Source organism: Mus caroli, chromosome 1, assembly GCF_900094665.2.
Source record: "Mus caroli chromosome 1, CAROLI_EIJ_v1.1, whole genome shotgun sequence".
Lineage (NCBI taxonomy): Eukaryota > Metazoa > Chordata > Mammalia > Rodentia > Muridae > Mus > Mus caroli.
The window spans coordinates 5,749,425-5,759,630 of record NC_034570.1 but is presented as its reverse complement, the minus strand read 5'-3'; positions in this window follow the sequence as shown (position 1 = coordinate 5,759,630).

Here is a 10,206-nt window from a genome sequence, read left to right as displayed (position 1 = left end):
CCTGCTATGTGGGTGCTGGGAATCAATTCATGGTCTTCTAGAAGAGCAGTTGGTGTTCTTAACCACTGAAACATCTCTCCAGTCTCTTTGTGTTCAATTCTTTAGTCTTGACTTGCCATTCTTTAACCTTGGGTGAACCTAGTTCATCATACTTTAGACATGGAGTTGTGTCTACTGATATTTCTGTACTGTACAAATGTTTGTTCCCTATCTACTTTTCAGCACTTCATCTCTTTCTCTGTGAATTACACCTATTATAGGGGGTGCCTCTGACTAGCCATGTTTGCTCTATCTGAGGTGAATGGCTAATCCTACGTGCTGCCTCCTGCATACTGAAATGGGGCTTTGGTGGTTTCAATTTTTTTTTAAATTTATTTATTTTTTTAATATTTTTATTACATATTTTCCTCAATTACGTTTCCAATGCTATCCCAAAAGTCCCCCATAGCGCCCCCCACTTCCCTACCCACCCATTCCCATTCTTTTGGCCCTGGCATTCCCCTATATTGGGGCATNTGCGGCCCCAAAAGGGTGCTGCCTCAGCGGCTCTGTGGCTCCCGCCTGTCCCAGAAGCTGTCTGCCTCTGTGGTCCTCACTCTAACCTGTAGACTAAGTTCGGCGGAGTCCCGGAGCCAAGATGGCACTCTCTGCAGCGGTTTCAATTTTAGAGATATGATCTGGGCTTATAAATCCCAATCCAACAGTACAGGTTGGGGCAAGAGGATCACAGCCTAGATAATATAGAGAGTTTGAGGCCAAAATAAGCTACATAAACAGACTTTATCTCAAAGACTAGCAAAACATAAGAAGAACTAGGATAGGGCCAGCGAGATGATGCAGAGGGGAAATTGTTTGTTGTGTAAGTCTGTAGACATTACTCATTCCCCAGATCCCACAGTGGAAGAGGATAATTGACTCCCTAAGTTGTCCTCTGACCTCTATATGCATGCATGCATCCACACACTTTGATACACACAACAAGACAATGGTAGTAACAATGGACAAAGGACAGGCTCTTGGGAATATAAATGCCAAGTAAAGAGTCTTAGTTGAGGAGGGTAAGTGCTGTGCCCCTGAGGGGCTTTATTTACATTTCAAATGTTATCCCCTTATCTGGTTTCCCCCTCCCAGAAACCTCCTCCCTCATCTCCTCTCCCCCTGCTTCTATGATGGTGTTCCTCCACCCACCCACCCACCTACTCCCACCTCCCTGCCCTCTATTCCCCTACACTGGGGGCATCTATCAAGCTTTCATGGGACCAAGGACCTCTTTTCCCATTGATGTCCTCTACTATGTATGCAGCTGGAGCCATGTGTACTCTTTGGCTGGTGGCTTAGTCCCTGGGAGCTCTGGGAGCGGGGATGGGGGGTGTCTGGTTGGCTGATATTGTTGTTCTTCCTATGGGGTTGCAAACCCCTTCAGCTCCTTCAGTCCTTTCTCTAACTCCCCCATTGGGGACCCTGCACTCTGTCAAATGATTGGCTGTGAGCATCCACCTCTGTTATTTGTAATTCTCTGGCAGGGCCTTTCAGGAAACAGTCATATCAGGCTCCTTTCAGCAAGCATTTCTTACATTCACAATAATGTCAGGATTTGGTGACTGTATATGGGATGAATCTCCAGGTGGGCAGTCTCTGGATGGCCTTTCCTTCAGTCTCTGCTCTGCACTTTGTCTCCATATTTGCTCCAGTGAGTATTTTGTTCCCCTTTCTAAGAAGGACTGAAGTACCCACACTTTGGTCTTCCTTCTTTTTGAGCTTCATGTGGTCTGTGAATTGAATCCTGGGTATTCCGAATTTTGGGCTAATATCCACTTATCAATGAATGCATACCTTGTGTATTCTTTTGTGATGGGTTACCTCACTCAGGATGATATTTTCTAGTTCCATCATTTGCCTAAGAATTTCATGAATTCCTTGTTTTTAGTAGCTGAGTATTACTCCACTGTGTAAATGTACCACATTTTCTTTTCTTTTTTCTTTTAATATTAAAGTTTATTGAAAATACTTTCTTTTCATACAATATATTCTCACCAGTTTCTCTACCCTAACTCCACCATATACTCCCCTCATGCCACTGACGCAAATCCAGACCCTTTCATTCTCTCTCCCATTAAAAAACAAACAAGCAACTAAAGCAAAACAATAATCAAAACAAACAAGGCAGACTAGGACGGAATCATCATTAAAAATAGAAGCAAAAGAAATGCATATAGACACAGAGACATACACACTCATGTGTTGTGTCCGGCCAGCAGATCACAGCTGGGGGAAGGGAGACCACACTCATGTACACAAAAAATCCCATAAAAACATACGATTGGAAACCATGGTGTATAAGCAAAGGATTTGTAACTGGCCACTGACTCTAGAAGCACGCTTTTCTAGCCCATCAAACTTAGCTCCTGTTAAGAAAATATTCTTCCTCTGTTCCTCCTCTACTTTGTATATGTACCACGTTTTCTTCATTTTATCATCTGATGCTAGATATAAAATTTGGATTGGCCTTATGTCTTGTCCATGTGAGCAATGTGAGCAATACATTTTCTGTATCCATTCCTCTGTTGAAGGACATCTGGGTTATTTCCAGCTTCTGGCTACTATCAATAAGGCTGCTATGAACATAGAGGAACATGTGTCCTTGTTATATGTTGGAGCATCTTTTGGGTATATATGCAGGAGTGGTATAGCTGGGTCCTCAGGCAATACTATGTCCAATTTTCTGAGGAACCGCCAAACTGATTTCCGGAGTGGTTGTACCAGCTTGCCATCCCACCAGTAATGGAGGAGTGTTCCTCTTTCTCCACATCCTTGCCAGCATCTGCTGTCACCTGAGTTTTTGATCTTAGAAATTTTGACTGGTGTGAGGTGGAATCTCAGGGTTGTTTTGATTTGCATTTCCCTGATGACTAACAATGTTGAACATTTCTTTAGGTGCTTCTCAGTCCTTCCAGTTTCCTCAGTTGAGAATTCTCTGTTTAGCTCTGTTCTCCATTTTTAAATAGGGTTATTTGGTTCTCTGGCATCTAACTCCTTGAGTTTTTTGTATATATTGGATATTATCCCTCTATCAGATGTAGGATTAGTAAAGATTTTTTTAATAGAACATGATTTTAATATTTTCAACTGATAATATTCAACAGAGTAATTACTTTAAGATATATTTTGTTGTTATGTCTCCCGTTTCATTTCTGATTTTATTAATTTGAATACTGTCTCTGAGTCCTCTAGTTAGTCTGGCTAAGGGTTTATCTATCTTGTTGATTTTCTCAAAGAATCAGCTCCTGGTATTGTTGATTCTTTGTATAGTTCTTTTTGTTTCTATTTGGTTGATTTCAGTCTTGAGGTTGAGGATTTCCTTCAGTCTACTCCTCTTGGGTGTATTTGCTTCTTACTGTTCTAGAGCTTTCAGGTCTGCTGTTAAGCTGCAAGTGTAAGCTCTCTCCAGTTTCTTTTCAGAGGCGCTTAGAGCTATGAGTTTTCCTCTTACCATTGCTTTCATTGTGTCCCATAAGTTTTTGGTATGATATGTCTTCATTTTCATTAAATTCTAAAAAGCCTTTAATTTTTTTCTTTATTTCTTCCTTGACCAAGTTATCATTCAGTAAAGCATTGTTCAGCTTCCATGTGTATGTGTGCTTTCCATTGTTTTTGTTGGTACTTAAGACCAGCCTTAATCTGTGGTGATCTGATAGGGTGCACAGGATTATTTCAGTATTCTTCTATCTGTTGAGGCCTGTTTTGTGACAGATTATATGGTCAATTTTGGAGAAGGTATTATGAGGTGCTAAGAAGAAGATATATTCTTTTGCTTTAGGATGAAATGTTCTATAAATATCTGTTATATCCATTTGGTTCATAACTTCTGTTAGTCTCTGTTTAGTTTCTGTTTCCATGATCTGTCCATTGCTGAGAGTGGGTTGTTGAAGTCTCCCACTATTATTGTATGGGGTGCAATGTGTGCTTTGAGCTTTAGTAACGTTTCTTTTATGAATGTGGGTGCCAATGCGTTTGGTGCATAGATGTTCAGAATTGAGAGTTCATCTTGGTAGATTTTTCCTTTGACCAGTATGAAGTGTCCTTCCTTATCTTTTTTGATAATTTTTGGTTGAAATTTGATTTTATTTGATATTAGAATGGCTACTCCAGCTTGTTTCTTGGGACCATTTGCTTGGAAAATTGTTTTTTAACTTTTACTCTGAGGTAGTGTCTGTCTTTGTCATTGAGGTGCATTTCCTGTATGCAGCAAAATTCTGGGTCCTGTTTATGTATCCAGTCTGCTAGTCTATGTCTTTTTATTGGGAAATTGAGTCCATTGATGTTAAGAGATATTAAGAAAAAGTAATTGTTACTTCCTGTTATTTTTGTTAGAGGTGGAATCCTGTTTGTGTGCCTATCTTCTTTGGGGTTTGTTGAAAGATAACTTTCTTGCTTTTTTCTAGGGTGTAGTTTCCCTCCTTGTGTTGGTGTTTTCCATCTATTATCCTTTGTAGGGCAGGATTCATGGAAAGATATTGTGTAAATTTGGTTTTTTCATGGAATATCTTGTTTTCTCTGTCAATGGTACCTGAGAGTTTTGCTGGGTATAGTAGCCTGGGCTGGCATTTGTGTTCTTTTAGGGTCTGTATCTTCTATCTTTCATAGTCTCTGGTGAGAAGTCTTGTATAATTCTGATAGGTCTGCCTTTATATGTTACTTGACCTTTTTTCCTTACTGCTTTTGATATTCTTTCCTTGTTCAGTGCATTTGGGGTTTTGCTTATTATGTGTCAGGAGGAATTTCTTTTCTGGTGTAGTCTATTTGGAGTTCTGTAGGTTTCTTGTATGTTCATGGGCATCTCTTTCTTTAGGTTAGGGAAGCTTTTTCTATAATTTTGTTAAAGATATTTAGTGGTCCTTTAAGTTGGGAATCTTCACTCTCTTCTCCTCAGGTTTGACTTCTCATTGTGTCCTGGATTTCCTGGATGTTTTGGGTTAGGAGCTTTTTGGTTTTTGCATTTTCTTTGTTGTGTAAATGTTTTCTATGGTAGTTTCTGCACCTGAGATTCTCTCTTCTATTTCTCGTATTCTGTTGGTTATGCTTGCATCTATGACTGCTGATCTCTTTCCTAGGTTTTATAACTCCAGAGTTGTCTCCCTTTGTGATTTCTTTATTGTTTCTATTTCCATTTTTAGATCTTGGGTCGTTTTGTTCATTTCCTTTGCCTGTTTGATTGTGTTTTCCTGTAATTATTTAAGGGATTTTTGTGTTTCCTCTTTAAGGGCTTCTACCTGTTTACTTACTTGTGTTCTCCTCCATTTCTTTAAGGGAGTTATTTATGTCCTTCTTAAAGTTTTCTATCATCACCATGAAAAGTGATTTTAGACTGAATCTTGCTTTTCCGGTGTGATGTTGTATTCAGGACTTGCTATGGTGGAGAATTGGGTTCTGATGATGTTGAGTAACCTTGATTTTTATTGCTTATGTTCTTACGATTGCCTTCTGCCATCTGATTATCTCTAGAGCTACATGCCCTCACTATATCTGACTAGAGCCTGTCCTTCCTGTGATTCTGGTTTTGTCAGAACTCCTCAGAGTTCAGCTGTCTCTGTGATCCTGTGATTCTGGGATCCTGTGATCCTGAGATCCTGGGTGTTTCAGAGCTCCTGGCAGTCAAGCTGCCTCTGGGACCCTGAGATCCTCGTGTGACCAAGCTCCTAGGATCCTGGGATCCTGGCATCCTAGGATCCTGGAATCCTGGTATCCTGGCATCCTGGGATCCTGGCATCCTGGGCATGTTAGAGCTCCTGGGAGTGGAGCTTCCTCTAGGTGTTATGGGACTGGCTGCCATTTCCCGATGTTTAAATGAATGTATCTCTTCTCTTAAAGTTGTGTTTGAGGTCTATGTCCAGAGTGTTGAACATACCTTTTTAGGTTTATGAATTTGGGTAATGACTTTAACTCTTAACTCATAGTTAGACTATTCAACTTAGCATGAACCACCAGTAATATGTGATTAAAAGACTTCTGCTTTGTAGAATTTTATTAGGATGGACTGGGAACACTCCTGAGACATGGTGGGGTCTCTGTGAGCACTGTTTACTCCCCTCAGATGTTGACAGGAAAGGCTCTAAGTCTTATGTTTAAGGAGGGTAGAGAAGCACACCCTGCTCCCCAGCCTCAGTGATTTAAAGCTGCAAACTTCCTTGAATGGAGAATAGTGACTTTTCATCTTACTAGCCTTAGTGTTTGCAAATAGTGTTGCAGACACTGGCTATTCAGTTTCAGAGGTGTAGTCCATCGTCGCCATGGCAGGAGAGTAGCAGGCATAATGCTGGAGTAGGATTTGAGTGCTGCATCCTGAATGGTAGGCAGAGAGCTTTTTGAAATATTTTTAACTAATAAAAGTAACATGTGGTTGCTACATCAAATGCAGACACTGAAGATGGGTCTACTGAAATATCAAAACGTGCTTCCTGTAACACAGTTTCACTTCCTAAGAGTGTTCTTTGTATAGATCAGTCGGTATATCAGCAGATTTTTATGCTTATTTATAAGTCTATATTATGAACTTTTTAAAAACAGAAATTGAAAATGTCAATATAGACAATTCCCAATCTTTGAGTAGGAGACCTATAAATTCTAAGAACTGAAGCAACTCCCTTTCCATAGCTTATTTCTATTTTTGAAAATTAGAAACAATGCTTCAGGGGCCTGGGGGGATGGCTCAGTTGTTAAAGTGCTTGCTGTTCAACAATGAAGTTCCGAGTTTGATTGCCAGTGTTCATATAAAAAGCCAGAGGTGTCAAAGATTGCGATGGCAGCACTGGTGGTACATACAGAAGGATTCCTGAATCAGTCAGTCTAGCCTAATTGGTTAGTTCTGGACAAGAGGGAGATCTTGTCTTAAATGAAGCAGGAGGCATTGCAGAGGATGATGCCCGAGGTTGTCTACTGCCTTGCCCAGGTATCCATATGCACATACACACTTTCATTAAAAAGGAAACGACTACACAGTTTATACTTGAGTATGCATCTTTATAGATATCCATGGTTGACCTCTGAGCTTAGAGCCCAGAACTGTGATCATATTAGGCAGTTAGGATCTTCCTGGGGTTGGTATTCTACAATCCTTGGAGGAGCGAATGGCTAAGCCACTTTAGAAAAGCAAAAGGTATGAGTCATCTGAAACAGTAAGTGTATACCACACCTATGAATAGTAGCATCAACTGCTACCCAGAATAAGTCTACACATAGTTAGATCTGCTATGGATTGAGTAACATCCTCTCTTCCAAAGGCTTCGAAATCACCACTGGGCTACCTTCCTTGATTACATGGGGTGCTCACTTACTGTCCTTTTTTTTCCCCATTCAATCTCTGTAGTCAAGGGTAGCCATATGAGGGGAAGTTTTTCTTCCCTTCATGTTCTGTAGAATGCTTGCTACCTGTTGGGGAATGAAAGGACATGCATGGTATAGTCTTCACCTCTCTCTTGTGTCTCAAGAGTTCCACAGATCTAGCATACCCACCAAAAGTGCTTCAAGAAACTTTCTCTGATGAAACTGCATTTAGGATAAAACCCAGGCTTGGTTGAGACTCTAGCAGCTATCTGGACCACACAGAGCACTTCCTAAAAGGCAGATTCTGGTTCCAGTGGCCTAATGTGGGGCAGTGCTGGTCCCAGGACATATTTTAGAATCAGAGCAGAAATAGGAAAGGTAGATCTATCTATCTATCTATCTATCTATCTATCTATCTATCTATCTATCTATCTATCTAATTTATTGAGGCAGAATCTGGTTAGTCTGAAATTCACTATGTAGACCAAGTTGGCCTCAAGTTCACAGAAACCTATCTGCTTCTGTTTTCCAAATGCTGAATAAAAGTGTGCACCACCACACCCAGCATTACAAGCATCTGGTAATTTTAGTGCAACCCAAGTGCACTAAAATAGAGAGGAGCTCAGATCTTCTATCTATTTAAAACCAACCATATAACATATGCACAAACAAAACAAATTATCTATGACCAAGGGCCATCTATTTGAAAACACTCTGGCTACTAAAATATGCTAGGGTTGAGAGCCTTGGATATGCCACAGTGGTTTTCAAATCATCCCCAAACAGAAGCAGCAACATCTCTGGGGAACTTATTAGACATGCAAATATCTCAGGTTCTTCCAGCCTGCCCAGCAGAAACTACCAGTCTGGGTGGAGGCCTGTGATCTGCTTGAATAAGCTTTACCGGAAGTACTCTTTTCATAGCCTGAGAGCCTTTGGGAAGCTCAGCATTGCTGACAGAGCCCTCCTCCAAGATTTGGATCTGTAATTCAACAGTCTGTGGCTGCAAGTATCTCTTAGTACATTTCCAGATGCCTGGACATCTTTCTGATTCCAAAGTTCTGCAGCTGTTCCAACGGATATGTAGGTGTGGATTCTGTAGCTGGAAGGCAACCTGTGTGTAACTTTCTGGCTTGTGCTGAATAGTGCCATCTACTTGTCTTGCATGCACTGGGCCATATCACATCTAGACATGATATGCTAGTGACCAGACACTTTAGACATGAGCTCAACAACCTGGCAAATAGTAGTTTGCCAGGCAAGTGGTCTACACATTATTTCTCTCTCCTCTGTGTGTGTGTGTGTGTGTACACACACACACACACANANACACACACACACACACACACACACACACACACANANANANANANANANANANANANAGAGAGAGAGAGAGAGAGAGAGAGAAAGAGAGAGAGAGAGAGAGAGAGACCCTGACTTACAATCATACTGTGGGGCCCTCAGAAGCTTGTGCGTGTAGTTGTTACCAGCTAATTTTGTGAAACTTGAAATGCATTTAACATTAGTGGGTGTGATATTCTCTGTACAGTTGCTCTGAGAGACAGAGGGATAGTTTTAGTCTTTTAAGGAAAAGTGAAGCTCCTTTGGATGTAAAGAAGACATGCTCACACAGCAGGTGCCTTGGAGAGTAGAGTGGTCAGACAAAGGACACTCAGGTCAATTTCATTTTACAGAAAAACAACAAATAGAGTTTTAAAAATCATAAGTATGTCCTCTAATTATTGCATAGAGTATTTATACTAAAACTATTTATTGTTTACTGAAATTTAAATTTACTGGCTATTTTAAAGGAATGTTTTAAAATTTATTTTTGAACAATTTCATAAAAGTATACAATGTATCCAACCCAAATCCTCGCTTTCACTCCTCCATTTTCCTTCCCTCTTTCATGTCCTGTTCTGTTCTTTTATACACTTTGTAACTACCTGTGCCCAGTCATTGATGCCTGAATGTGCATAGGTTTGTGACTAGTCACTGGGCCATGGGCAACATAGCAATAGCCACATATCTAAGCGCTCCTCTTGTCCCAACAGCCTTAGATAGAGGTGGGTCCTTATAAGCCCCTTGCCTACTCACACTAGAGTATTGACTGGCTTGATCTCATGAACCAGAACTACTATAAATTCATACCATAGGTGGAGGACAGCATCTTACAGTTTTCCTCTCCAACTCAGGTCCTTACATTCTTTCTGCCCCTCTTCTGCAATGATTCCTGAGGAGCTAGAACAGTTGATATAGATGTCCAATGTTGGGCTGAATACTCAATAGCCACATATTCTTAGCATTTAGACCATCTGTGAATCTCTTTATTGACATCTGTTGCGTAGAGCAAAAAGGAGCTTCCTTTCATCACGACTGAGCCCAGCACTAATCTTTAAGAGCACAGACAAATATTTAGAAGGCAGTCTGGTAACATTAGCAATACAGACAGTATTAGCATCTCTTTTTAGCCTAGGCATTCTCCATTCATGGCCTTCTGACCAGGTTTATAGTCTGAAGCATGTAAGCCAGTTACAGTTACTTGCTATGGGGCTGTATTCTTGTTGACTTTTAAAGAGAATGGGTTATTTCTGTTATTATCACTCTTATTTTGAGATGGCCCTTAAGTATGTGGCCTAGGCTTCTCTTGGATTCCCAGACTCAGATGATCCTCCTGTTCTAGCTTCCTACTCGGCAATAGCCGAACATTACTATGCTTGGTAAAAAGAGAATGAATTTTAACATTGTACACAGGCTGTCCTGTGGTAGACTAAATGGAATAAATACAAACTAAAACTTGAAAAGTGTGTCTAACTTCAAACAACTAGAAGAAATAAATAATGGGAAATAAATTCTCATTCCAAATAAATATGGAGGAAGGTC